Source organism: Telmatherina bonti (assembly GCF_933228915.1).
Source record: "Telmatherina bonti genome assembly, chromosome: 16".
NCBI lineage: Eukaryota > Metazoa > Chordata > Actinopteri > Atheriniformes > Telmatherinidae > Telmatherina > Telmatherina bonti.
The window spans coordinates 38,732,687-38,740,485 of NC_136614.1; positions in this window are offsets into that span (position 1 = coordinate 38,732,687).

The window sequence follows — 7,799 nt, forward strand, 5'->3', positions numbered from 1 at the left end:
ACAGTAGTACTACTAACAGTCATTAATTACAGTAGTACTACTAACAGTCATGTACTACAGTAGTACTACTAACAGTCATATACTACAGTAGTACTACTAACAGTCATTTACTACAGTAGTACTACTAACAGTCATTTACTACCGAAGTACTACTAACAGTCATTTACTACATTAGTACTACTAACAGTCATTTACTACAGTAGTACCACTTAACAGTCATTTACTACAGTAGTACTACTAACAGTCATTTACTACAGTAGTACTACTAACAGTCATTTACTACAGTAGTACTACTAACAGTCATTTACTACAGTAGTACCACTTAACAGTCCTTCCCTACAGTAGTACCACTTAACAGTCCTTCACTACAGTAGTACTACTAACAGTCATTTACTACAGTAGTACTACTTAACAGTCATTTACTACAGTAGTACTACTAACAGTCATGTACTACAGTAGTACTACTAACAGTAATTTACTACAGTAGTATTACTTAACAGTCATTTACTACAGTAGTACTACTAACAGTCATTTACTACAGTAGTACTACTAACAGTCATTTACTACAGTAGTACTGCTTAACAGTCATTTACTACAGTAGTACTACTAACAGTCATTTTACTACAGTAGTACTACTAACAGTCATTTACTACAGTAGTATTACTTTACAGTCATTTACTACAGTAGTACTACTAACAGTTATATACTACAGTAGTACTAAAACAGTCATTTACTACAGTAGTACTACTAACAGTCATTTACTACAGTAGTACTACTAACAGTCATTTACTACAGTAGTACTACTTAACAGTCATGTACTACGGTAGTACTACTAACAGTCATTTACTACAGTAGTACTACTAACAGTCATTTACTACAGTAGTACTACTAACAGTCATATACTACAGTAGTACTACTAACAGTCATTAATTACAGTAGTACTACTAACAGTCATTTACTACAGTAGTACTACTAACAGTCATTAATTACAGTAGTACTACTAACAGTCATTTACTACAGTAGTACTACTAACAGTCATTTACTACAGTAGTACTACTAACAGTCATTAATTACAGTAGTACTACTAACAGTCATTTACTACAGTAGTACTACTAACAGTCATTTACTACAGTAGTACTACTAACAGTCATTTACAACAGTAGTACTACTAACAGTCATTTACTTCCGTAGTACTACTAACAGTCATTAATTACAGTAGTACTACTAACAGTCATTTACTACCGTAGTACTACTAACAGTCATTAATTACAGTAGTACTACTAACAGTCATTTACTACAGTAGTACTACTAACAGTCATTTACTACCGTAGTACTACTAACAGTCATTAATTACAGTAGTACTACTAACAGTCATTTACTACAGTAGTACTACTAACAGTCATTTACTTCCGTAGTACTACTAACAGTCATTTACTACAGTAGTACTACTAACAGTCATTTACTTCCGTAGTACTACTAACAGTCATTTACTACAGTAGTACTACTAACAGTCATTTACTTCCGTAGTACTACTAACAGTCATTAATTACAGTAGTACTACTGCAGTCGGTATTTCTGAAGATTATTTCTAGATTACAGATATTACTAAGTGTTATGGACCAGGCCTGATGCTGGGAAAAACATATTTCACAGAGGAAAGGTGTAATAGTACTACACTGTTTAGTCTGGTAAGAAGCTATATAAGTCTAAATGTAGAACTTTTTAACCCTTTCATGCACAGTGGCCTTGTAGCGGGAACCTGTTTACAAGCTCTTTTCCTGCATATTCATGAATGAGGAGGGTATTTTTGTAAATAAACCACTTCAGTGGGTGTTTTTCTTTTTTTTTTTTTTTTTTTTTTTTTTTTTACAAAAATGTGAAAAATGTTGCATTGTTTTATTATTAATTTATGCATTAAAGGGTTAATGAACTTTAAGTTTCTGTATTTACGTTTCAGTGTTATTTTTAATGTCCAGCAACGAGGCTTGAAGTTCCTAAAAGTGTCTGCATGGCACTTTGTAAATGTAGATATGATTTAGAACTTGCCGTGTTTGTTTTTGTCATTTCTGTGCAATAAAACTATTAATCTATAGATCAATTTATAGATCTACATGTAAGTATCAGTCTTTGTCCCATATTTACATGACAAACTGACACAAGTCATTATAGGAGTACCAGCACTTATTTTATTCCACTTAAAGCCCTGCCTGCCTGTTTTCCCACATTTTCTATCTTTTGACTTGTCTTGTTGCCATTGAGGCTTTCAGTGCAGACTTTTCCGTCTAGACTGCCCCTCTAGACCAGATCCTGCACAGTCTCCGTGCGCTTGTGTCTGGTCCACCTTCATCTGCAGCTTGTGGGAGAGCTCTTCGTCCTGTATCATGACCACAATTCGGTCATGAATATTTTCATCCAGTTGCACCAAACTCCCAATGCTCTATGAGTTCATACCTCCCCAGGTGAAGACATTTCTGGACAACATTCCTCTGTGGATAAAAGTTCTCATCAAATTGATGCAACGTCATTAGGATCTGAGCGAATGTGAATGACTTGTAAATATTTCTGTCTTCCAGTTGGTTCATCAGACGCAAAGCTTGTTCAGGGATTAAACTTTGCCGTGTTCTCCTACTGCCACCTCTGACACCTTGCAGAATGACCAGGAGTCGTCTTCTCTCCTTCTAGCATCAGATTTATTCTCAGCTTTAACATGTGGTTTCAGCCAGGCCATGCAGCGCACCGCAGGCTTTTCTAAATCTGCAAACTAATGTCTGTTGTCCTAAAACTGCAGTAAACACCAACATGTTTTCAGTGCCTACCAACCATGAACTGCAGGCCACCTAGTCCTGGCTGGATTAGTTGACTAAAAGAAAAGTTGGAGCTGAATTTTCCTGGTTGAACTGAATTGTTTCACAGCTTCACCAAATGAACTGCTACCATATTTCTGAGACCTGCACAGAAAGCGCTCGCGCGCGCGTGAGTCCGGAACGCGGCGGGATTTCCATGCGCAGCTGGAGGAGAGCGAGCACGCGCCTTAGTTTCCACGCAGGAGTCGCGTGGAGGTGACAGTAACACGTTCAGTCACGTGGAAAATCAGTGGGATTGTTGCCATTCATTTAATTTCAGCCCCACGGAGTGTTTAAATGTCTTCTTTTCTCTGTTTTCATCATATTTACCTTTATTTACACCTGTCCACCAGGACGCCGCGCGCCACCAGAACCCCCGCGCGCCACCAGGACCCCCGCGCGCCACGTGACAGGTAAACTCTGACAGTTGGATCTGGAGTGAAGCAAGACGACTTACTTTGCGGGTCTGAGGGTCTCCGCAGATGCAGACCTCCGCTTCTTCCCGCTTCTGTGCCTCCGACATTCCCCGACCAGCACCAGACACAGGAGCAGGACCAGGACCCGGGTGCCACACCGCATGGTGGTTTTACAAGTCCAGCAGCGACCCGGACAGTGAGACCAGAGGTCCTCGCGGAGGATGCTCTGATGCAGTCAGCATCTTCTTGTAGAGACAGAGGAGTGTGAGGGTGGAGGCAGAGAGATGCGCTGTGATGAAGTCTGAGAAGCCCTCTGATTGGTCCTCACACACCAAGAGTTTTTTTTTTCTAACTGCACAGCATCAGGACCGCGTGCAGCGCGCGACAACAATGAACAAGTGAGAAGTCCTTTTGTCACATGATGGAGCTGAGATCTGATTCACCATCTGGTGTAAAATATGAATCTGATGCAGCAACATCCTGGGGACAGGTCTTTTTTACACCCTCCTCCCCATCTTAGGAGGACAACTTTTCATCTGATTTTTCATTTGATAGAAAAAGAAGAAAAAAAATCTAAAGAAAGAAAAAAGAGAAGGACCGAGCATCTGGACTAAATGTGTATGCATGTTGTGATAATGTGAAAGATGTCCGGAGGCTAACATACCAGGATCATGTGGTTCGTGACCTCAGACAGTCTATTTATTGTTTAATCCTTTTTAAAATGGATTCCAGATGTCATTAAACACAGGTGGGATGTTTTTCTGTCCAAAGGTCGTTTATTCCTAATATATGTTCAGGGAGAGGGACTGATGTGTACAGAGTTCTTACATTTCCCATTTATGAAAGTTATTTTCTAGGCAACAGATGACGAGGGTTTTTTGGGGGGGCTATATTAGGAGACCGGCTACTTTTCCAAGGTCGCCGAGCAGAAAGAGTGATGGGAAAAGAGTTAGAATGGGTGAGATCTGCACCGTTACTGGAAAGGGATGAGGAGGATGGCTGGAGGCCAGAAAGGTGTGGCAGTCGGTGGTCGAGGGAAGTCCTGTTTCTGTAAAGATATCCAAGGTTCTCATCAGCAGGGAAGAGTTGTCTCTGTGGAAGCCGATCCGGAAGTTTATCCTAAACAGGGAAAGAAGTTGGAATGAGTTTCTCAGATTCACACAGGTATAAAAAATCACAGCAGATGACTCAGAGGGCTTGAAGTTTACCACAAGGGTTAACAGGCACTGAAGGGCTGGCAGCCGACTCCCTTTACCCTCCACTGATGAGCCTGCAGCCTGTTGGAGACTCCACCCTGCAGACAGCACACTAGGAGGCCCTCTGGTGGACGACAGCTGAAAAGAGAAAACCTCAGAACCAAACAGAGAAAGTTTGTCTGCATATTTTAGGCCAGTTTTCAGAGCTTGGGGAGACAGCAAGATCCTTTTACCATTTTGCTCCCTGGGGTGTTTTGCTGTGTTTGTATTTTTCTTATAAAGTTTAGATATTAGTTTCATAAAATTTGTCAACTGATTGACTTCTTCACTTAACTTGGAGGGCAGTAGAGTTATTAGATATGTCTATCTTTGACTTGATTATTGCTTTTAACTGTTCAGAGTTGATGGATGGACGGACGAATGGATGGATGGATGGATGGACAGATGGATAGATGGATGAATGGATGGATGGACGGATGGATAGATGGACAGTTGGATGAATGGACGGATGGATGGATGGATGGATGGATGGACGGATGGATAGATGGACAGATGGACGGATGGACGGACAGATGGATGGATGGATGGATGGACAGATGGATGGATGGATGAATGGATGGATGGATGGATGGATGGATGAATGGATGGATGGACAGATGGATGGATGGATGGACGACGGATGGATGGATGGCTGGATGGATGATGGATGGATGGATAGATGGATGGACGGATGGATGGAGGGATGGACAGATGGATGGATGGACAGACGGATGGATGGATGGACAATGGACAGATGGACGGATGGATGAATGACAGATGGACGGACAGATGGACGGATGGACGGACGGATGGATGGATGGCTGGATGGATGATGGATGGATGGACAACGGACAGATGGACGGATGGATGGATGACGGATGGACAGATGGATGAATGGACGGATGGATGGATGGAGGGATGGACGGATGGATGGATGGCTGGATGGATGGATGGATGGATGAATGGACAGATGGATGGACGGATGGATGGACAGATGGATGGATGAATGGACGGATGGATGGACAGATGGATGGACGGATGAATGGATGGACGACGGATGGATGGATGGCTGGATGGCTGGATGGATGATGGACGGATGGACAGATGGACGGACGGATGGATGGAGGGATGGATGAATGGATGGATGGACGGACAGATGGATGGATGGACGGACAGATGGACGGATGGATGGCTGGCTGGATGGATGGCTGGCTGGCTGGCTGGATGGACAAATGGATGGATGGATGGACGGATGGATGGATAGATGGATGATGGCTGGATGGATGGATGGATGGATGATGGCTGGATGGATGGATGGTTGGATGGCTGACTGGATGGATGGATGGATGGATGGATGGACCGATGGATGGACGGATGGACGGACGGATGGATGGATGGCTGGATGGATGATGGATGGATGGACAGATGGATAGATGAATGGACGGATGGATGGATGGATGGCTGGATGGATGATGGATGGATGGATAGATGAATGGACGGATGGATGGACAAATGGATGAAAGGATGGATGTTTTGAGTGTTTTGAGTGTACACAGTGGGAGGTGTTCACAGAGGGCAACACTTTAGAGGAGGCCACTGATGTAGTAACATCATACACCTCTTTCTGTGCGGAAATGTTGGTCCCTACTAAAACTGTTAAAGTGTTTTCAAATAATAAGCCCTGGATAACAAAATCACTTAAAGCAACCCTAAATGAGAAGAAAATAGCACTTAATTCAGGAAATAAAGTTGAAGGCAAACTCATTCAAAATAGATTGAATAAAGAGATTAAAACAGCACAGAGAGCTTATAAAGACAGGGTTGAAAGGCTTTTCAACAACGGTAAGCCCAGAAATGCCTGGCAGGGCGTTAAAACCCTGGCTGGCCTCCCCTCCATCTCTGCCTTGTCTGGGCTCTCAGCAGAGGTGTGTGTCCACATGGCTGAAGATCTAAACACCTTCTACTGCAGGTTCGACCAGTGTGATTACACCCAGGAGAGGGAGGAGCTCTCTGCAGAGCTCGTCTCCAGGCTTCAGCCCACTGAGAACCTGCAGCTGCTGCCTGTGGATGTGGAGCGCACTCTGAAGAGGATTAAACCCAACAAGGCTCCTGGACCAGACCAGATCTGCGGGCGCCTGCTGAAGGTTTGCAGCAGTCAGCTGGCTGGTGTCTTCTGCTCACTGTTCAACCGTTCCCTGGCTGAGCACATCGTCCCCTCCATCTGGAAGTCCTCCATCATCTGCCCTGTGGCAAAGAAGAGCAATCCCAGCACCAACAACGACTATCGGCCTGTGGCTTTAACATCTCTGGTCATGAAGAGCTTTGAGAGGCTCGTCATGGCCCAGCTGCAGGCTGATGTGGGGATGCTCTCCGACCCACTGCAGTTTGCGTACCAGCCGCGCAGAGGGGTGGATGATGCTGTGCTCACCTTGCTGCATGGTGCCATCACCCACCTGGAGAAGCCCAAGTCCCATGTCAGGTTGGTTTTTGTGGATTTCTCAAGTGCATTTAACACCGTGCAACCACACCTCGTGGGACGTAAGCTGCTCCGGATGGATGCCAATCCCCACCTCATCCTCTGGGTCCTCTCCTTTCTCTCCAGGAGGGATCAGAGGGTCAGGGTGAATGGTCACCTCAGTACTGCCAGGACAATATCTACCGGTTCACCTCAAGGTTCAGTCATCTCTCCACTTCTCTTCACACTATACACAAATGACTATAGGAGCTCAACCCCAGGAATAACATATATCAAGTACTCAGATGACACCGTGATCATTGACACCACAAATACCGATAAACTTCTGCAATCAGAACTGGACTCATTCTCACTGTGGTGTAAGGACAACTGTCTGGATCTAAATGTATCCAAGACCAAAGAAATGGTCATTTATTTCCACCATGGCCAGTGTTCCACCTCCTCACTCACAGTAAACTATGAAATAATTGAAAAGGTTTATTCATACAAATATCTTGGCTCCATAATTGACCATAAACTCACATTCCAACTCAACACTGAACAGATCTTTTCAAAATGTCAACAGCGCCTCTTCTTTCTCCGTAAGCTCCGCAAACTTCAGGTTCACCAGTCCATTCTCACTGCCTTCTATAAATGTTTCATTGAATCCATTCTCACATTCAACATCACTGCCTGGTTTGGTTTACTCACTCTCACTCATCACAACATGCTCAATAAGATTGTTAAAATCAGTAGTAAAATCATAGGTCAGGAGCAGCAGTCACTCAGTACCATCTATAACACCAGAGTCTTGAGAAAAGGCACCCAGATCTCCACTGACCCCTCGCAC